The following is a 22,683-nucleotide window of genomic DNA, read 5'->3' on the forward strand; positions in this document are numbered from 1 at the left end:
CGTGGTGGCTCATGCATCCCAGCACTTTGGGAGGTCGGGACAGGCGGATCATGAGATCGGGAGTTGGAGACCGGCCTGGCCAATATGGTGAAACCTCATCTCTACTAAAAATACAAAAATTAGCCAGGCATGGTGGCACACGCCTGTAGTCACAGCTACTTGGGCAGTTGAGGCAGGAGATTCATTTGAACCCGGGAGGCAGGGGTTGTGGTGGACCGAGATCAGGCAACTACACTCCAGCCTGGGCAAAAGAGCTAGACTCTGTTTTTTGTTTTGTTTTGTTTTGTTTTTTTTTTTTTTTTTTTTTTGAGACGAAGTCTTGCTCTGTCGCCGGGGCTGGAGTGCAGTGGCCGGATCTCAGCTCACTGCAAGCTCCGCCTCCCGGGTTCACGCCATTCTCCTGCCTCAGCCTCCCGAGTAGCTGGGACTACAGGCGCCCACCACCTCGCCCGGCTAGTTTTTTGTATTTTTTAGTAGAGACGGGGTTTCACTGTGTTAGCCAGGATGGTCTCGATCTCCTGACCTCGTGATCCGCCCGTCTCGGCCTCCCAAAGTGCTGGGATTACAAGCTTGAGCCACCGCGCCCGGCCTTGTTTTGTTTTTTTTAAGACGGAGTCTCCCTAGGCTTTCTCCTGCCTCAGCTTCTGGAGTAGCTGGGACTACAGGCGGCCACCATCATGCCTGGCTAATTTTTTGTGGTTTATTTTTTTATTTTTTATTTTTATTTTTTTTTTTGAGACGGAGTCTCGCTCTGTCACCCAGGCTGGAGTGCAGTGGCCGGATCTCAGCTCACTGCAAACTCCACCTCCTGGGTTTTACGCCATTCTCCTGCCTCAGCCTCCCGAGTAGCTGGGACTACAGGCGCCCGCCACCTCGCCCGGCTAGTTTTTTGTATTTTTTAGTAGAGACGGGGTTTCACTGTGTTAGCCAGGATGGTCTCGATCTCCTGACCTCGTGATCCGCCCGTCTCGGCCTCCCAAAGTGCTGGGATTACAAGCTTGAGCCACCGCGCCCGGCCTTGTTTTGTTTTTTTTAAGACGGAGTCTCCCTAGGCTTTCTCCTGCCTCAGCTTCTGGAGTAGCTGGGACTACAGGCGGCCACCATCATGCCTGGCTAATTTTTTGTGGTTTATTTTTTATTTTTATTTTTATTTTTTTTTTTGAGACGGAGTCTCGCTCTGTCACCCAGGCTGGAGTGCAGTGGCCGGATCTCAGCTCACTGCAAACTCCACCTCCTGGGTTTTACGCCATTCTCCTGCCTCAGCCTCCCGAGTAGCTGGGACTACAGGCGCCCGCCACCTCGCCCGGCTAGTTTTTTGTATTTTTTAGTAGAGACGGGGTTTCACCGTGTTCGCCAGGATGGTCTCGATCTTCTGACCTCGTGATCCGCCCGTCTTGGCCTCCCAAAGTGCTGGGATTACAGGCTTGAGCCACCGCGCCTGGCCAATTTTTTGTGTTTTTACTAGAGACAGAATTTCTCGGGAGGCTGAGGTGGGAGGATCCATTGAGCTAGGAAGGTCAAGGCTGCAGTGAGCCCTGATTGCACCACTGCCCTCCAGCATGGGTGACAGAGTAAGACCCTGTTTCAAAAAAAATGTGTGCAGTGGATATTTTGGTCTGATGTGGCTAGAACCAGTGGTCTAAGTGATCTCAAGCTGCCAGCCTCCTTGAACAGTCTGCATCTCAGCATTTTTTTTTTTTTTTTTTTTGAGACGGAGTCTCGCTCTGTCACCCAGGCTGGAGTGCTGTGGCCGGATCTCAGCTCACTGCAAGTTCCGCCTCCCGGGTTCATGCCATTCTCCTGCCTCAGCCTCCCGGGTAGCTGGGACTACAGGCGCCGCCACCTCGCCCGGCTAGTTTTTTGTAGTTTTTAGTAGAGACGGGGTTTCACTGTGTTAGCCAGGATGGTCTGGATCTCCTGACCTCGTGATCCGCCTGTCTCGGCCTCCCAAAGTGCTGGGATTACAGGCTTGAGCCACCGCGCCCGGCTCAGCATCTTTAAAGCTTTGACTGTGTTTCTTTTCCCCCCTTGGACCTCTGCAAAACCATAATCTTTCTCCTTATCAGGTATTTTACAGTGTTGGGATATTTTTTCCAGAAGTCCTTGTTCAATATTGTTCAATAGGTTGTTTTTTTTTAATATTTAGCTTTATTGATGTGTAATTGATATGTCATACAATTCACTTATTTAAAGTGTAAAACTCAGTGGTTTTAAATGTATTCACAAGATTGTGCAACTATCACCGTAATCTAATGTTAGAACTTTGTGTCACTCCAAAAAGAAGCCCTGTATCCACTAATAGCCAGCCTCTATACTCCCTAACCCAATCCCTGGCAATCACTAATATTCTTTTTATCTCTATAGATTTGTTTCTGCTAGATAATTTCTATAAATGAAATCATATAATACATGGTCCTTTGTGACCTTCCTGTTTTTTCTGTTCTTTATTTTAAAAAAACAAGCAGGATACATGTGCAGAACTTGTAGGTTTGTTACATAGGTATACGTGTGCCATGGTGGCTTTCTGCACCTACTGACCCGTCCTCTAAGTTCTCTTCCCTCACTCCCCATTCCTCAACAGCCCTGGTGTGTGTTCCCTTCTCTGTGTCCTTGTATTCTCATTGTTCAACTCCACTTACGAATAGAAACATGCAGTGTTTGGTTTTCTGTTCCCGTGTTTGCTGAGGATGATGGCTTCTAGCTTCATCCATGTTCCTCCAAAGGACATGCTCTCATTCCTTTTTATGGCTGCATAGTATTCGATGGTGTATATGTACCATATTTTCTTCATCCAGTCTATCATTGATGGGCATTTGGGTTGGTTCCATGTCTTTGCTATTGTAAACAGTACTGCAATAAACATACTGTGTGCATATGTCTTTGTAGTAGAACAATTTGTATTCCCTTGAGTATATACCCAGTAATGGGATTGCTGGGATATTTCTGGTTGTAAAGCCTTGAGGAATCACCATACTGTCTTCTACAATGGTTGAAGTAATTTACATTTCCCAGCAACAGTGTAAAAGCATTCCTGTTTCTCTACAGCCTTGCCAGCATCTATTCTGTCTCAACTTTTTAATCATTGCAATTCCTACTGGCATGAGATGTTATCTCATTATGGTTTTGATTTGCATTTCTCTGATGATCAGTGATGTTGATATATAGACCAATGGAACAGAACGGAGACCACAGAAATAACACCACACATCTGCAACCATCGGATCTTTGACAAATCTGACAAAAAACAAACAATGGAGAAAGGATCTTCTATTCATTAAATGGTGCTGGGAAAACTGGCGAGTCGTATGCAGAAAACTGAAACTAGACCTCTTTTTTACACCTTATAAAAAATTAACTCGGCCGGGCGCGGTGGCTCAAGCCTGTAATCCCAGCACTTTGGGAGGCCGAGACGGGCGGATCACGAGGTCAGGAGATCGAGACCATCCTGGCGAACACGGTGAAACCCCGTCTCTACTAAAAAAAATACCAAAAACTAGCCGGGCGAGGTGGCGGGCGCCTGTCGTCCCAGCTACTCGGGAGGCTGAGGCAGGAGAATGGCGGGAACCCGGGAGGCGGAGCTTGCAGTGAGCTGAGATCCGGCCACTGCACTCCAGCCTGGGCGACAGAGCGAGACTCCGCTTCAAAAAAAAAAAAAAAAAAATTAACTCAAGCTGGATTGGACTTTACTATCATGTTCTGATTGGATGAGAGCAAGCATCAGGACAACCAATCAGAGCATGAAAATAAAGTCCAATCAGAGTAGGCCTAGAGGTTTTTCTCTCATCCAATCAGAACATGTAGTCCAGGAACCCCATTGCCTAACGTCAATATAGGACGCCTGCTGAGGTGGGGAGTGAGGCCACTCCATGCTTTCCTGCCTATGCCCGCCAAGCTGTTCCATGCTAGCTTAGGAAGCCGCCTACTACACGCTGGAGGCTGGAGGCCGGAGGCTGGAGCCCACGGGCACTGTGGCTCTGCTCACGCCTCGCCTCGCTGTGGTAGGTGGCAGCTACCGAGACTGCAGCGTCCTGGGAGCGATAGGAGGGCTGCCGGCAGGGAGAGCTGCTTCTGTCCGGCTAGAGGATGAGGAGATGGGAGAGCAACATGCCCCACGTTGGAGGCTGGGGCCTGTGACATCGCACCTCGCCTCGCTGCGGTTGGTGGCGGCCACGGAGACGGCAGCGCAGCTGAAGAGGTGGGAGGGGAGAAAATAGTTTTGGGGTAAATGAAGGGGTAAAGAGGGTGGTGAGTGTCAAAGGGAAAAAGGACGGCGAGCAGGAGTAGGCGTTGCAGACATAGGGTGGGGAAGAAGATGGTGGGAAAATAGGTTTTTGGGTAGATGGGGGGGAAAAGAGGGTGGTGAGCAGCAGGAGTGGGGAGAAAGCTTTGGGAAAAGATGGGGGAAAATGTTTTTGGGTGGATGCAGGAGCCAAAGAGGGCGATGAGAGCGCGGTGGGGGAAGAGGGTGGCCAGTGAGACGGGAAAAGAGGGTGGTGAGCGGTAGAGTGGAGAGGGCTTTGCGAAAAGTGGGTGGGGGAAGAATGGTGGGGAAAAAGTTTTGGGGTGGACGGCGAAAGAAAAAGGGGTGGCGAGAGGGAGGGGGCCGAAAGCAGTAGGGAAAAGAAGGTGGGTAAATAATGGTGGGGGACAATAGTTTTGGGTAGATCTTTTTCTGATTTTTAAATTCGATGATTTGTATGTTTGCTTTTGAGTAGTCTTGCTTTTTCTGTATTTTGTGTATTAACCGCTTGCCTGATGCATAGTTTGCTAATACTTTCTTCCATTCTCTGGATTGTTTCTTCATTCCACTGATTGCTTCCTCTGCTTTGCAGAAGCTTTTAAGTTTAATGTAATTCCATTTGTCTATTTTTTGCTTTTGTTGCTTGTACTTTTGATGTCTGTTTGATAATTCCTTGCCCTAACCAATTTCATTAAGCATTTATCCTATGTTTTCTTCTCTAGTACTTTCATAGTTTCAGGTCCTACATTTAAATCTTTATGTTGAGTTGAATTTTGTATATGATAACGATGTAGATTTATTCTTCTACATGTGGGTGTTGGATTTTCCTAGCACAGTGTATTGAAAAGATTGTTATTCCAGAGGGTGTGCTCTCGGTGCCTAGGTTAAAAATGAGTTGACTGTGAATACCTGAATTTATTTCTGAGTTCTCTGTTTTGTTTCATTTATTTATGTCTGTCTGTCATTTGTCTTTCTCTCTCCCCCCCGCCCCTTTTTTTGGCAGTGCCATGCTGTTTTGATAATGATACTATAGATTTGCAGTTACTATGGATTTATAGTATATTTTGTAGTGTATTTTGAAATAAGTGTGATGCCTCCAGTTTTTCTTTTTATTCAAGATTCTTTTGTCTCTTTGAGGTGTTTTGCATTTCCATGTGAATTTTAGAATCTTTTGTTGTCTATTTCTATGAAGAATGCCTGTAGTTTAACATGGATTGCATTGATTCTGTAGATCACATTGAGTGATAGAGATATTTTAACAATATTCTTCTAGTGCATGGACAAGAGATATCTTTCCATTTACTTGTGTCTGCTTTGATCTGTTATATAGTTTTCATTGTAGGATCTTTCTTGGTTATGTTTATCCCTAGGTATCATTATTTGGGGGGGTTAGCTACTGTAATGAAACAGCTTTCTTGATTTCTGTTTTATGTGTTTCACTATTGGTGCATGTGTGTGCTACTCATTTTTATATATTGATATTGTATTTTCCAACTTTACTAAATTCATTATTTCTAGTAGGTTTTTTTGTGGAATCTTTAGGGTTCTCTATGTATATATGATCATGTCACCTGCAAACAGGAACAATTTGACTTTTTTTCCCCCCAATTTGGATGGGTTTTATTGCATTCTCCTGTCTAATTGCTCTAGCTAGGGCTTGCGGTACCATGACGAATAAAAGTGGTAAAACTAGCCACACTTGAACAAGATGTTAGAGAGGAAGAGCTTTTAACTTTTCCCCACTGATTACGATGTTAGCTGTGGGTCTGTCATATATTGCCTTTATTGTGCTATGTTCCTTCTGTACTCATTTTGAGTTTTGATCATGAAAGAATGTTGAATTTTATTTTTTCAGCATCTACTGAAATGATTATATGGATTTTGTTCATGATTCGCTGAATGTGATGTATGACATTTATTTATTTGTGTTTATTGAATCATTCTCATATTCCTCCGATGAATCCCCAAGTATTTTCTTGAGGATTTTTACATCTGTGTTCATCAGGGATATTTGCCTGCGGTTTTCTTTCTGTGCTGTGTCCTGGTCTTTTTTTTTTTTTTTTTGTAGCAGGGTAATGCTGACCTCATAGAACGAGTTTGGAAGTACTCCTTCCTCTTCATTGTTTGGGGAATATTTTGAATAAAATTGGTATTATCTCTTTTAAAAATGTTTGGTAGAATTCAGCAGTAAAACCATAATTTTTCTGTTTTTCTTTGATGGCAGATTTTTATTACCGCTTTAATTTTGTTACTCATTATTAGTCTGTTTGGGTTTTTTATTATTCTAGCTTGTGAAATTGCTATGTTTCCAGAAATTTATCCATTTCTCCTAGATTTTTTCAATTTGTTTATATATAGGTTTTTTAGGAATCTCTTACGATCCTTTGTGTTTCTGTGTTATCAATTGTAATGTCTCCTTTTTCATGTGTGATTTTACTGCAGTTTTCTTTCTCTTTTTCCTAGTCTCATTATAGCTTTTCAATTTTTTTTTCAAAAACAAATCCCCCACTTCTTTGTTCCTTTGTCTTTTTGTAATTTTTTTCGTTAGTATTTTTAAAATCTCTAATCTTCATGATGTATTTCTTTTTACGAATTTTAGCATTTGATTTTTCTTGCTTTTCTCATTACTTGAAGTGTACTGTTAGGTTGGCTATTTGAAATCTTTCAACTTTACTGATTAGGCATTTATAGCTATGCACTTTACCTCTTAACAACTGCTTTTGCCACATCTCACAGGTTTTGTTGTGTTTCTATTCTTGTTTCAATTAATTTTTACTTTCCCTTATTCGTTTCAATGAATTTTGAATTTTTTCATTTATTGGTGGTTTGTGAGCATGTTTTAATTTTCATGTATTTGTACAATTTTTAAAGTTCCTGCTGTTACTGATTTCTAGTAATATTCCACTGTGATCAGAAAAGATAGTTGATATGATTTCAGTTTTTAAACATGTGCCATTACTTGCTTTTTGGCCTAACACGCAGCCTATCCTGGAGAATAATCCACGTGCTACTGAGTAGAATGTGCGTTGTGAGGTCGTGGAGTCGTACAAAGCTGTGTAAATTTGTTAGGTCCATTCGGTATAGAGTGCAGCTTAAATGATGATATTTTGTTGTCTGGATGATCTGCCCATTGACGATAGTGGTGTGTTGATTATAGTGGAGTGTTGAGGTACTCTACTATTATTATACATTGCTTTTTCTTTTTTTTTGAGATGCAGTTTCTCTCTTGTTGCCCAGCCTGGAGTGCAATGGCACAATCTCAGCTCACTGTAACCTTGTACCTCCTGGGTTCAAGCGATTCTCCTGCCTCAGCCTCCCGAGTAACTGGGATTACAGGCATGTTCCACCATGCCCTGCTAATTTTTTGTATTTTTAGTAAAGACTGGGTTTCTCCATGTTGGTCAGGCTGGTCTGGAACTCCTGACCTCAGGTGATCCACCTGCCTTGACCTCCCAAAGTGCTGGGATTACAGGCGTGAGCAACCACACTCGGCCGGAATCTTAAAAAGTTTAATACATGGAAGCAGGGTAGAATGGTGGTTACCAGGGACAGGAAGGTGGGAGAAAAGGGGATCGTCAGTCCAAGAGTACAAAGTTGCGGTTATGTGATTATAGTTAATAATACTGTATACTGGAAATTTGTGAAGAGAGTGTATTTCAAGTGCTGTCATCTAACTATATGAGAAGATAGATAAGTTCATTCGTTTGACTGTAGTAATTTTTAACTATGTGTGTATATATATACAAACACATATGTAGATTTTCATATATATGAATCAAAACAGGCTGTCCACTTAAATATATTCAATTTTATTTATTTATTTATTTATTTTTTTCTTTTGAGGCGGAGTCTCGCTCTGTCGCCCAGGCTGGAGTGCAGTGGCCGGATCTCAGCTCACTGCAAGCTCCGCCTCCCGGGTTCACGCCATTCTCCTGCCTCAGCCTCCCAAGTAGCTGGGACTACAGGCACTCGCCACCTCGCCTGGCTAGTTTTTTGTATTTTTAGTAGAGACGGGGTGTCACCGTGTTAGCCAGGATGGTCTCGATCTCCTGACCTCATGATCAGCCCGTCTTGACCTCCCAAAGTGCTGGAATTACAGGCTTGAGCCACCGTGCCCGGCCTGAATTTTATTTTAAAAATAAAATTAAAAAATAAAAGAAAAATGTGAGACAAAGAAAAAAAGCATGCATATAGTCTTAAACTCAATTACGGATATAAATAAGTGCACTGCTAATCAGAGCAGTGAATTAAATATCAGTTACGTTTGTTTGTTTATATTGTAACCTTTCCTTTTATTTTCATGTGTTTTCTATTTATAATTATGCAAATACTTAATGAGTTCACAATGCAACTATATATTAAATATGCAAGTCGTCATGAACCAGAAATGGGCTTCAGAGGCTGCAGCCAGACCCTGGCAAAACCTAGGAGTGGCCAAAAAATTCTCTGTCTGCAGAATTGGCAGGTGTCACACGTGGGCATGTGTTTGATATGTGGATCAGGAGAATAACTAATCCTTACCTTTTATATTTTGGGAGCACAGCACCGTAAAATCTTCATAGGCCAAGAGCCAGGGCTGTTTCCAGGGTTGCAAAGGTCAGCTGGCTAGGGAAACAGGCAGGATGGTTAACAGGCATGTGCATGCGTGCATGTGTGTATTGTGCTGAGTGAATGGGACTAGCCTGGTGGATGTGTGATGGTATTGTGGTGGACCTCTACTGGACACTCCGCCGGATAACTGGAGTGGCACTTGTGCTTTAGTCCAATTGGCTATCCCTTTCACCCTGGCAATTCATCAACCAGAGGAAGGAAAAATAAGACATCGTAAAGTGAGAGAAGCCTCTTATGGGTCTTTCGACTCTGATGTCTAATTAGATGCAATTGGAGTCCCACGGGGAGTACCAGATCAGTTTAAAGCCCGAAATCAAATAGCTGCAGGATTTGAGTCAATATTTTGGTGGGTGACAATAAAAATGTAGATTGGATAAACTACATCTATTACAACCAAGAGCGATTTATTAACTACACTAGAGATGCTGTTAAAGGAATAGCTGAACAATTAGGGGCTACTAGCCAGATGGCTTGGGAAAATAGGATAGTCTTAGACATGATATTAGCAGAAAGAGGAGGAGTTTGCATCATGATTAAAACTCAATGTTGCACCTTCATCCCAAACCACACTGCCCCTAAGGGAAGTATAACAAAGGCATTGCAAGGTCTGACTGCTCTATCCAATGAGTTAGCCAGCAACTCAGGGGTAAGTGACCCCTTTACAGGATGGCTAGAAAAGTAATTGCAGAGGCTGAGGCAGGTGGATCACGAGGTCAGGAGTTTGAAACCAGCCTGGCCAACATGATGAAACCCCATCTCTACTAAAAATTAAAAAAATTATCCAGCCATGGTGGCGCATGCCTGTAGTCCCAGCTACTCAGGAGACTGAGGCAGAAGAATCGCTTGAATCCAAAAAGGTGGAGGTTGCAGTGAGCCAAGATTACACCATTGCACTCCAGCTTGGGTGACAAGAGCAAAACTCTGTCTCTAAAACAACAACAAAAAAAAAAAAAAAAAAAAAACAACACCATAATGCGATACTACTTCAAATCCATTAGAATAGTCATTATTTAAAAAACAGCAACAACAGAAAATAACAAATGTTGGTAAAGATGTGGAGAAATTGCAACCCTTGTGCATTGCTGGTAGGAATGTAAAATGGTGTAGACACAGTGGAGAATATGACAATGCTTCAAAAAATTAAACATAGAATTACATATGATCTAGCAATTCTACCTCTGGCAGATACCCCAAATAACTGAAAACAGGGACTTGAACAGATATTTCTACAACTATGTTTATTGCAGCATTATAGACAATAGCCAATTGTAGTTAATAGCCCATTTATTTGTTGCACAATAGCCAAAGGGTGGAAACAACACAAATGTCCATTAATGAATAAATGGACAAACAAAATGTGATATATACATACAATAGAACATTGTTCGGCCTTAAAAAAGAAGGAAATTCTAATGTATAGTACAGCATATAGGAACCCTGAGAACTTATGCTATGTGAAATAAGCCAGACAAAAGGACAAATATTTGTATGATTTCATTTACATTGAGTAACCAAAGTCATTAAAGTAACTAAAAACTCAGTCATAGAGACAGAAAGTAGAATGGTGGTTATTGGAGTCTGGGGGAAAGAGGGGTGGGAGTTATTTTTAATAGGTACTAAGTTTCCGTTTGGGATGATAAAAACATTCTGAAGATGTATAGTGGTGGTGTTTTTACAACAACATGAATGTACTTAATGCCATTGAACTATACACTTAAAATGGTTAAAATGGTAAATTTTTTATGAAGCATATTTAACCACAATTTTTAAAATTTAAAAAAGAGTATACCATTTTATTTATAAATATTTGTGAATTTTCTAGATTTCCTTTTGTTATTGATTTCTAATTTCATTCCCTTGTGGTTGAAGAAGATACTCTGCATGATTTCCATCCTTTTACATTTATTGGGATTTGTTTAGTGGCCTAACATATGGTTTGTTCTGGAGGATGTTGCATGTGCACTTGAGAAGAATGTGGAATCTAATATTACAGGGTGGAATATTTGGCTGCATTTAAAATAGTTGATTTAAAGTCTATTACTTTAAGAGTTCCATTACTTTCTACAGCTAAAATGTTTGTTCCATTACTATGTATGGCTAAGATGCTGGGGAAGACATTTCTAGAAAGAAAATCTCCTGGGGGATGGCCCCCAGAAAATTATACAGAGATGGGAATTTTCTATCTGGTCCTGAGGAAGGGGCAGGAACAGAAACAACAACTGATTAACATTCCCAGACTCTGAAAGGCGGGTGAATGGCGCAGGTCATCATGGTACAGTTCCATCCAGGCACACCTGGGAACGCCCTCTCCATGAGGAAACAGAGGCAGAGGAGGCAGCCAGTCAGTAGACAACATAGATCCCCTTGACTGCCAGCCTCGCTGGGCTGTGGTCCTGAAGCAGGGTGCTCAGAGACTCACCTCTATGATATCAAGCTGTGATCAGCCCATGAACCACAAAGAACACATCTCCAAGCAAGTCCAGAAGACTGTCTCAGATTTCAGTCAGGGAGTGCTTGCCATGGAAGTATTCACTAGCCACAAGGTGCAAATACTGGGGCAGAATGTGCTGTGAAAAAGTCGTAATCATAAGAGATGCAGGTCAACCACAATGGCCAATACAATAAACACTCACCTGTGCAGGTATGATTCTGAATGCTTTACCCGCATTGCTTCATTTTACCCACACAGCAACCCTATGAGGCAAATATCAAAACTAGCCCCATTCACAGATTAAGAAACTGAGGCTTAGAGAGGTGAAGTGGTTGGGACCAACTGGAAGAACCATGATTCTTTTGCAAGTGTATTTGCATTCAAGTGTCATGCTCCTGACCACAGGCCTTTCTCTCGTGTCGCAGAATGAGTCACTCATGTGCAGAACTGGCTGCATCATCTGTGGGGCTCAGTGCAAAGTAAAAACATAGGCTCCTTGTTCAAAAATCATTAAGAATGTCAAGATGGTGACAGCGGAGCATTAAACCAAATGTAGGACGCTTCTGAGCAACAAGATACTCTGTGACTACACAGGCAGAACATCCATGAAACCACTCCTGCTCTGGTACCAGCGCTGCTTCCAGCCCTTAGCTATTATTTTACCTAAGCTAGTTGGTCTCTTGGAGCCCCCGTTTCCTCATCTGTAGGGATGTGCAGGATTATACAAGATATGAAGAAAAAAGCATGCAGCTTGGCCCAGAGCAGGTTTTCAGTCCTGTCGGTTCATCCAGGCCCCATTGCCGAGTGCCTTAATAGGACATTGGATGTTTCTCTGACCTGGCACCAGCCTACCTCCCAGGCTTCTCCCTCTCAGCTTTTCCCAAGCACAAATGGCAAAGACAGCATGGTAAATTCTATGAAGATTCAGGGATCTGGTGCTCTGGGAAATGCTGGAAAGGTGCTGCAGCTCAAACCCCTACCACTAAGACAGCAGCACAGCCCTTGATAGGTTTCTTTGGAATTTGGAGGCGAGGCAGTGTACATCACATTGGGGAATGCTGCTCAGACTCGCTTATCGGGTCCTCAGAAGACTGGTGGTTTTTAATCAGGCCACAGCAAGGGAGGCCTCTGCAGCAGGTCCAGTCTATGGCGTAAGGGCCTGGCCTCTTTGGCCATATAACCAGCAGACCCCGTGGTGCTGGAGGTGTCCAAGGTAGGTATAGATGCTGTGTGGAGTCTCAGGTGAGCCCCCATAGGACAGTCAGAGTGCAAAGTCCTAGGGCTCTGGAGCAAGGCTATGCCTTCTGTATCAGAGAACTACTTACTGTTTGAAATGCAGCCCCTAGCATGCTACCGCGCCTAGGAGAGACACATGCCCTTCCGTTCCTCTTGCACTTTCTGGCACAACCTACTTTCCACTCTACTTGAAATATCCTTCTGCTCAGTTGTTCCCCTCCCCTAAGGCTCAGATCAATGAGCATCTTCTCCATGAGGCCATCTCCAATCCACCTGAGAATTCCACCATATGACTTGTATCATCAATATCTCTCAAACCTTAGTTCCAGTTCATCATCAGACAGCTGCAACTCACCAAACATCCTTCCACCAAGGGGGTCTGAGGGATCTCTGCCTGTAGTGTTTCTTTCTGTTTTCTTTTTCTTTTTTTTCTTTTTTTTCTTTTTCTCTTTTTTTTTTTTTTTTTTTTTTTGACATAGTCTCTTGCTCTCTTGCCCAGGCTGGAGTACAGTGGTGAGATCCTGCAGCCTCAAACTCCCAGGCTCAACAGTCCTTCTGCCTTGGCCTCCCAAGTAGCTGGCATCACAAACGCACACCACCACGCCTGGCTAATTATTTATTTTTTGTAGAGACAAGGTCTCCCTATGTTGCCCAGGCTGGTCTTGAACTCCTGGATTCAAGCAATCCTCCTGCCTTGGTCTCCCAAAGTGTTGGGATTACAGGTGTGAGCCACTGTGCCCAGTTTCAGAGGGCTTTTTCTAAAAATAGAAATAAAAGAATGTCCTTCTTCCTTCTGTTCTCAGTCTTTAGGATGAAGTTCATGCTCATTACACAGCTTACAACAGCTGAAAGCATTCTCTCCTGCTGCAGCCAACCCTCAGCTGATCTCTTCACACTCCTCTGCTCCCAGTTGGTACTCTTGTTTTTTCCCAGTTTCTCCACCCATCCCTTCCATCACCAGACAAGCTCCATTAATCTTCCAAACCCTTCTCTCTAAGGGAGCCAGCTGTCCCCTTCTGTGGGCACCACAGGGCCTTAGACATTCCTCTGCTTTGTGTGTGCTGTATTGAAGTGTCTTGTCATCTCTGTCCACGTCACATTGCACCCCAGTGCCCAGGGAAATGTGAGGGAATGTGGAATCTCACTAAACATGTGTTCCATGGACAAATGAACAAAATGAACGTTGGCACTGAGTCCACACTGAATAAATGTTTATGGAAAAAGAGGAAGATGGAAAAAGGAGAAAAGAAAGGAAGGAAAACAATCCATCTCTGTATCCTAGTGTCTAGAGTAAGACCAGATACTGCTAAATTTGTGCAGTGAATGATGAATGAGTGATAGAACAATAAATGAGTGAATGAATGAGTAAATGACTGGTCTTGCCAGAGCCTGGCCTGATGCCTGGCAGGTGTGTGGTGAATACAGGTCCCTAGTCCTGTGTGTGTTTCAGCATTCAGAGCTTTTCAGACTATAGGTAGATAATAAAGCACCCATGCTGTGTGTTATGACACAGGCTCAGGGTGGGGGCAACACCCCAAAACCCACATTAATGCATCCACAGAGAAACATCTGAATAGTGGGATAAATAACATGAATAAATGTGTGGGAACGAAAATGACTGATAGCCACAAATCAGTTGAGGTCCGGTTCTGCTCCTGGGTGGGTTACAAAAAGCCTCTGGGTTTTTGGAGCTCTTCCAGGTCAGGGATTGTGGATTGGGTTTATGGACCTATTAGTTTGGACCTGTGTCCCCCACCAAATCCCATGTTGAATTGTAATCCCTAATTTTGGAGACGGGGCCTGATGGGAGATGATTGGATCGTAGGGGCAGTTTCTCATGAATGGTTAGCACCATTCCTTTGGTGCTATTCTCATGATACAGTTCTCACAAAATTTGGTTATTTAAAAGTGTGTGGCACCTCATCCCTCTCTCCTTCCTCCTGCTCTAACCATGTAAGATGTGCCTTCTTCCCCTTCGCCTTCCACCAAGATTGTAAGTTTCCTGAGGCCTCCCGAGAAGCTGAGCAAACGCCAGCATCATGCTTCCTGTACAGCCTGCAGCACCATAAGCTAATTAAGCCTCTTTTCTTTATATATTATCCAGTCTCAGGTATTTCTTAATAGCAGTGCAAGAGTGGACTAATACACCTGTGCTTAGTAAAGGTCTATTGAATGACTGAGTGAGTGAGGAGTGTCTGTGCCCCTGGCCTCTCCCGCTGAGTGTGACCCAGGGCTATCTGTTAAGTGCATGTGTCTCTGGAGTGCTGCAGCCTCCCGAGTTACTCACCAGGATGTTTTGTATCAGATGGAGGGCAAGGGACTTGGAGCCACTGAGGATCTCAGGAGCCTCCTTCTGTGGAGAGAAGCGGTGCCCTCTGTAAGCCATCCGATCATCAGAAGGTAAACCCATCTCCCTGAGGGCATGGGCAGCCGACTTTCACAGGAGAAGTTGGGTAAGGAGCCGTCGAGCCCAGGCAGTCACACGTGGAAGTGGCCTCAGTGTCCTGGTCAGATAGTTAATTTCTTCTCACTTTTAATAAAAGGCAGCTGTTCCCTGTCATTCCACCTGTAGCCCTGTGGGGCCCGAGTGGCCACCTTATGAGAAGGCTCCCATTATGGGCTAAACTGTGGCCCCCTCAAAATTCACACATTGAAGCCTTAACCCACTGCACTTCAGAATGCAACTATTTGGAGATATTACTTATAAAGGCGTGATTATGTTAAAATGCAGCTGTTAGAGTGGGCCCTAATCCAATCTGGCTGATGTCCTTATGAGAAAAGAAAAGTTTAGACACACAAAGCAATATCAGCACCTTGATCTTGAACTTCCAGTCCCTAGAACTGTGAGAACATGAATGTCTGTGTTTTAAGCCTCCCAGTCTATGGTATTTTATTATGGCAGCCCTGACTGCCAAAGAGGCCACAAATTGGCTTTGACACCAAGTTCAAAGAGAAGCCAGAAAATTTCCAAACTGGTGTTTGTTGTTCTCCTTCTCAAGACCTTTGTGGGTGGGGCCTCTGAGAAGCCACAGTGGGAGGTCAGGCAGTGGCGGTGAGGCTGGTGGCTGAAAACACAGGCTCCCTGCACTGCCCTCACCAGCTGAAAACTTGGCAAGGGACTCAACTTTTTCTGCCTCAGGCTCCTGATCTGTAAGGTGGAGTTTGCAACAAGTATCTCCTGCGAGGGTGGTGATGAGAACTGAGCGAGTTGATAATTGTAAAGCTCTTACAATGGTACTTGGTATGTAGTAAGCGCTTCATGTGATTATTTGTTAAATTACCATTTTCTGGCAAAATCATAGCTTTAAAATGTGAGGCGTCAGAAACCCTATCCACGTGGCAAATGAATTTTCTTGGTATGTTTTCTGCTGAAAATCTTGGGGTAATGAATCACTATGGCCGATACTTAAATGAATACTAGGACCATACCTATCTCCTGGAATCTCAGGGGACCCTCAGAGTCATTCAAGTTACCCACAAGCATATTTTAACTACTAAAAACTTTCTCTGTACATTAAGGAGCTGGGATTTGTTTCTGGGGAATTTCCTGTGGTTTCTAACAGCTAGCAATGGGTTTAACTGCAAATTCACATGGAATTTCAGCACCCACACAGACTTTTGAGCTCTACAAATTCTGTCACTTGAATAACTCCAATATCTAACATTTACTGAGTACTGACTGTATGCCAGGCTGTCTGATGTATACCTGTGAGGCAGGTGCTAAAATTAACCCCATTTCACAGATGACGGAATGGAGGCTCAGAGAGGGTAGGCAACTTCCCTAATGTCACACAGCAGGTAAGCAGAGAACTCAGCATTTAAAGGCAGAGGCTAGGCTGGGCACAGGCTCATGCCTATAATCTCGCACTTTGGGAGGCCAAGGTGGGTGGATCACTTGAGGACAGGAGTTCGAAACCAGCCTGGCCAACATGGTGAAACTCCGTGTCTGCTAAAAATACAAAAAAAATTAGCTGGGCATGGTGGCAGGCACCTGTAATCCCAGCTACTCTAGAGGCTGAGGCAGGAGAATTGCTTGAACCCGTGAGGTGGAGGTTTCAGTGAGCTGAGATTGTGCCACTGCACTCCAGCCTGGGCAACAGAGTGAGACTCTGACTCAAAAGTAAAATAAAATAAAATGAAATAATAAAATAAAATAAAATAAAAGATAGAGCCTAAATGCATAAAAATTATATACCAGTGTCTCCTTATTAGCTGGGAGATGTTGGAAAGCCACTTTAGCTGCTCTGAGCCTCAGTTTCTTTAAAATAGGGATAATCATGCCTGTTTTCAAGTTGTTGCTTGGATGGCCTGTGCTTGGCACTGGAAGGCATGGGGCACTGGCTATAGTAGTTACAGTGGTGGTTGTCATCACTAGCACCTGCCTTCTTCTTTCTAATACACACCCAGAAATCACTGAAAGCACTTACTTAAGCCATGAGCTGTGATTCAGTGGCCTCATCTGCAACATGAGGACAAAAATCCCTAGTCCCACTTCAAAACATTGCCCTGGAGGTCAAATTAATAATGATAGAACATGCTTTCACAACCCAATGAACTCGGGATTCTGGTTCTACACAGCCATCAGCTAGCTTTGTAATTTGACAAACCTCTTTATTTCATAAACCCACTTCCTCCAGCTTAAAACGAGGAGGTCAGTGTGTCTACATGAGCTTTAACAGTATTAGGAATTTGAAGCTTCCACTCTTCTGAGGACAGATGAAAAGTTTATTTCCATTGAAGAGAGTCTTTCTAAACCATGGAATAAAAAAATAATAGGTCTTTCCTGGCACCCGGGCCTCAACTCAACAATCTCTCCCCAGAGGAGCCTTTCCTAACCACCTGTTGTCTCCCTAAATATACCTTCTCTCCCCACTTGTGCCCTTCATAGCATCTATCACTCTCCGAAATCATCTTCTCAAACTTCTGTCTCAGCTGTCTCTCCCCACTAGAGTGTGCGCTCCCAGAAAGCTGGTACCATGCTCGCTGCCAACTGCTCAGTTTTTATAAGCTTGTAATAAATACTTAGTACATATTTGTTGAATAAATAAAATTATTCAACAATTTTGCAACTTATACAACCTTAGCATTCTTGGATGTCAAGATGCCAGTACCAAGGCTGGACATGACATGTTTAAAGGACTGAAGTCTTTCCAACCTATCTGAATGTCAACTCTGAAGTAGTAACTGCATTTTTTGGAAACAATCATTTGTAATATTTTTTGAACAAAGACCAAATGGACCCATCCCCCTTTTCCTTTTTACATAGTTGTTTCTTCCACCCTAAACCTCATCACATGAGGAGCAAGGCAGATACTTGCTGTGACTGGCCTGGTCCTCACTTACCCTTTTTCAGAGAAAGGAAAGGTGATCACTGTGTGCTTGGCTGGTGGGCTCCAGCACTTACAACAGCTGATGTCATCTGTGGAAATGCCCAGTTGTTGAAGCCAAGAGCTGCATCAGTTTGAGGGAGTGGCAGCATGGACAGCCGGAATTCTTACCATAGGCAGCGGGAAGCCACACTCGTGGCTATTGACTCCGATGATGGAAGGAATTGCTTTAAATGCTTTCTGAGACAATAGATCTAGAGGCTCATTAGGAAAGAAAGCATCATCAACCACTTGAGGGAAAGCCTTTTTCTGTAATAAGGAAGAAAAAAAAAATCAGCAGCTATTTCTGTTCACAAAATCTGCTGTCCCAAATCCTGGCCGAGCAAAGCCAACCCAGTCTAGCACTGGCTTAAATGCGCTAAAAAAGTAAAAGCAAACACTATGGGCCCAGCTCAATATATCAGTTCCTAGCAGCTCTGCCATGTACTTGGGCAAGGGGGCTAAACTTGTCTGTGCCTTATTCTCTTATCTGCTAAATGGGAATAGTAATATCCACCTCAGAAAAACAGTGGCCTGTGATATGGTTTGGCTGTGTCCCCACCCAAATCTCAAATTATAGCTCCCATAATTCCCACATATTGTGGGAGGGACCTGGTGGGAGGTAATTGAATCATGGGAGCAGGTCTTTCTCATGCTATTTGAATGATAGTGAATAAATCTCATGAGATCTGATGGTTTTTATAAAGGGGAGCTCCTCTGCACAAGATTTTTTGTTTTGTTTTGTTTTTTTGCCCACTGCCATGTAAGATGTGCCTTTGCTCTTCCTTCACCCTCCACCATGATGTGAGGCCTCCCTAGGCATGTGGAACTGTGAGTTTATTAAACCTCTTTCCTTTATAAATTACCCAGTCTCAGGTATGTCTTTATTAGCAGCATGAGAAAAGACTAATACACCCTAGCACAGAGATTCTCCAAGTGTGGTTCCTAGACCAGCAGCATCAGCATCATCTGGGAACTTGTTAGAAATGCACATTCTCGGCCGGGCGCGGTGGCTCAAGCCTGTAATCCCAGCACTTTGGGAGGCCGAGACGGGCGGATCACAAGGTCAGGAGATCGAGACCATCCTGGCGAACACAGTGAAACCCCGTCTCTACTAAAAAATACAAAAAACTAGCCGGGCGAGGTGGTGGGCGCCTGTAGTCCCAGCTACTTGGGAGGCTGAGGCAGGAGAATGGCGTGAACCCGGGAGGCGGAGCTTGCAGTGAGCTGAGATCCGGCCACTGCACTCCAGCCTGGGCGGCAGAGCGAGACTCCGCCTCAAAAAAAAAAAAAAAAAAAAGAAATGCACATTCTCAGGCCCACTTCAGGTCCTCAATAAGAAACTCTGTGGTTGGAGTGTAGCCCAGGAACCTTCTTGTAGCCAGTCCTCCAGGTGATCCCGATGCATGTTCAAGTTTGTGAACCACTGACCAAATGCAAAGGGAAAAATGGTGGCAGATGGAGTGGCCAGGACTGTAGAGGTTGGTGTTAACACCTTCCTCAGATGTCTCCCTGAGACACAGTGCCTTGGACATGCCTGGATATTTTTTGGGTCTCAGAAAGCAACACTCAGCTCTAATCACGGTTTCTTTAGGTTTCTGTTTTGGGATTTGGGTAGTAAGGAGCACATGAAAGAGTTCAACACAACATCGGGTCCAGGACTTATTATCCATTTCACTGAGTCTCTAGCATGGCTCAGAGTGGACATTGAGTACACACCACATAACTAGCAAATGTTGAAATCTGAAAGATAATGATCTTGTTCATTCAAAGACTGTCATCAAAGGCTCTCAAAATTGGAAGGGACATAAAATATCACCCGGTCCAATTAACTTTCACTGATTGAGTTTGTCAGCCTGGGTCAGCTAGATTTTGCTTAAATACCTGGAAAGGTGAGCATCTCACCACCTTCTAAAGGAGCCCAGTCCTTTTCCAGACAACTGAGGTCTTGAAAAGCTTTTAGTTACACAAAACTAAGATGACTTCCTAATAGAACTTCCAGCTTCTGATCTTGACTTCAGCTTCTGGAAGCATGCGTAACAAGTGTGGCCCCCCTCTCCAGTGAGATGCCTTCAGGGACTTAGAGACAAGCCTTGTACTTTGCTGAATCTTCTCCAGGCTAAGTTGCACCCCTGCCCCAACAATTTTCTTAAATTACCTACAAGGGTTCTATACCCCTACTTATTTTTTTATAGCTGTTATCAAGTATCCCCAATCCTCCTCTTTTCCATGTTCCAAATCCAAATAAATAACACAGCAGTAGGATTTGTTCACCTCTCCATTCAAAGGGCAACCCTGCCCCCAAAACTGCCCCCTCCGTCCTCACCTAGCTGAGGGTCAGCAGCTCCCTGGAGGATTTTGTCCTCAGGCAACTCAGCAGGGCCTCAGAGTCTAAGGCATTGTTCCCACAGACATGTGCAACCACCTGCAGCTATTTTCAGAGAAGGACCAGGTCAGAGCATGATATTGAAAGCATCTAGGAAAATGAAAGCTGGAAAATGTCCTCCAATCAGCCACAGATTGGTCCTCCATATATGAGTCCATCCTGCTACCCCTGCCTACCCCGATGCCCCTATAACGGAAGGTGCACATGGCACACAGGTTGCCACTGCATCACCCTCACTCTCTTGCCTGCCTCTCCTTGTCATCTTTAGCAAACACCACATTTGGGGATAGGTGTTTGTCAGTCTGTGGCCATGGAATGGAATCAAGATTCCTGGTCACAAACAGATCAGTCCGTGAGCTTGGCTGCATTGGTACTTGGTCCCTCCGGAGTCCAGAAGCTCAACCTTGAGGTGCTAAATGAAGACAGAAACACCAAGAGCGAGGAGCAGCTTTGCAAGCTCCTTCCTTGTCAGTAGAGGCAGGGCTCCAGATCAGATTCTCAGCTGGTCAGCCCTGCCCAAGCCCAGGCCCACTCACAGCCTGGAATGTCTTACCTGTCTTTTTTCCTGCCTCTATACCAGTCCTTCTCATTCTTTAAAGCCCAAGTTCTTCCCTCCACGATGTCCTTTCGGGGCATTGCAGCCCCCAGAAACCCCTTCCTCATTCAATCTCCTATAAGCTCGATGTTCCCCACCTTCCATGCCTGGCCCATTGCTGAACACCTGCTTTCCTTGTCACTGAACCATCCATATTTGTAGAACTCGTGGGGCTCCACCTCCCCCAGCCTCCATCATTCCCTCTCAGGTGACTCTCCATGTGGTTTGCCTCTTGGAGTCCCTGCAGGGGACCCCTGTTGACCCTAAGCTGGCCTCCTGTGGGCTGGGAACCTGGCACTCCCTCTGATTCCTGGTTCTTCCTCTAGATGGGCTGTCTCTTAGCTGAGAGCAGCACCTACACCCAGGCCACTCCCTGGCCACGGCCTCGCTGACCCAGGCCACAGCGGCTGCCACACCCTGGTCAGGGGCAGTCATGACCTTGGACAGGAGCTGGGACCCCTCCCCCAGACCCCGCTGCCCACTGACAAGTGGGACAACTTGGGGCCAGGCCGGGGCTGCCCGAAGGCTACTATGCTTGAGAAGGCCCCAAGACAGGATCCCTGCCCCTTGGGGAGGGGTAGCAAACAGCCGCGGGACAGTGCCGGGGTGTCTGGGATGATTCGTCACCATGTGAAATGTGGGCTAGACACCCTCGACTCAGCAAGGGAACTTCTGACTTCCCAGCCAGCCCCTGCCCTAGGCCCCCATGGGAACTTCGGATCCAAGTGGGGAGGGGGGCTCCCCCAGTACTGCCCCTTCCCTGACAGAGCTTCCTGCCCTGCTGGATGCGCTGGCTGCAGCTCCTGAGAACCACTTGGCCTGCTTTGGGCACTGCGTCTGCAGGGGCGTGGTGCTACCTGGTGGTGAGACTGGGAACTGCACCACAGCTCCAGCCGGTACCTGCACACAAGTCCGGGAGACCGAGGGGCGGGCATGGAGGGATTCCGGGCCCTGCCGCTCCGTTCCTCACCTGCCCCGCCCCCCTGTCTCTCGCTCAACCCAGGAGCCTGGTACTAGGACACGGAGACAGGCCCCAGGGGCTCACAGCCCAGCACTGTTTCCTGCTCCAATGGGCAGCCTAGTCCCCAGCAGGTGCTGGGCGGGCACAGGGCAGTGATGGGGACGGGCAAGGAGTCCTGGCTCTTGGCCCCAGCAAGGACCTGGGAGATGACCTTGGCACCGACAATCAGGCACTCTGCCACACTGTCCCCCCAGGCTCAGCTGTCTGACTAGAAGGGGCAGGTGGGCGATGAGTGCCAAGAAGGTGGACTGGCCACACCCGCGGGCTCCTCAGGGGCAGGGTGTCTCTGGGCCTGGGCAGGGGTGGGCATGTTCAGTTCAGCCCCGGTGACCCTGGAGTCAGGGGCCTGGCAGCCCCAGCACAGCCACCTCCTGGAGCCTTGGAACCCTGGACACCCCAGCTGACAGTCATTTACTGGGGTTGCATTGTCCATGAGAGGATTTTTCCTTGACATTCTTATATTTCTCTTATTCTTAAATAAAAAATGTGAGAAGCCGTGTCCAGAGACTCACCCAGGAAGGAGACAAATGGCCTGCCATTGCCTTCACCCTGGGAATGGCTTAGCCATACTGGGGACAGGGCAGACAAAGGGTGAGCCCTTACCTCTCTGAGCCTTGCCTCTGACATGGGGAAGCCTCAGGGACAGGGAGGTCGTGGGCCCAGCATCCCCAGCATTCTGCCCTTCCCCGACACCCTGTTCCCAGGCCCCAGGCACCATCTGTCCTTTGTCCCCTCAGGGGTGCCCCACAGGGTGGGAAGGCAGAGGAGGCTGCCCGGCACTCAGGGCATGTATGTGT

At 45.4% G+C, this 22,683-nt stretch overlaps 1 long non-coding RNA gene across 3 annotated transcripts; it reads right to left on the reverse strand.

Annotated features, from left to right (window-relative positions):
* Positions 1-996: 996 nt before the first annotated feature.
* LOC117095908 lies at positions 997-21,758 on the reverse strand. 3 transcript variants are annotated; one of them, XR_004442239.1, is made up of 4 exons: positions 21,748-21,758; positions 11,271-11,418; positions 8,762-8,845; positions 997-1,017 (listed from the first exon to the last, which is right to left on the reverse strand). It is a non-coding gene; the product is annotated as an uncharacterized LOC117095908 (long non-coding RNA). The 3 variants fall into 3 exon arrangements; XR_004442238.1 differs by lacking the exon at positions 997-1,017 and adding an exon at positions 1,956-1,987; XR_004442236.1 differs by lacking the exon at positions 997-1,017 and having other exon boundaries at positions 8,313-8,845.
* Between the last annotated feature and the right edge of the window lie 925 nt (positions 21,759-22,683).

This window comes from Trachypithecus francoisi, unplaced genomic scaffold (assembly GCF_009764315.1).
Source record: "Trachypithecus francoisi isolate TF-2019V2 unplaced genomic scaffold, Tfra_2.0 Lachesis_group14, whole genome shotgun sequence".
Taxonomy (NCBI): Eukaryota; Metazoa; Chordata; class Mammalia; order Primates; family Cercopithecidae; genus Trachypithecus; species Trachypithecus francoisi.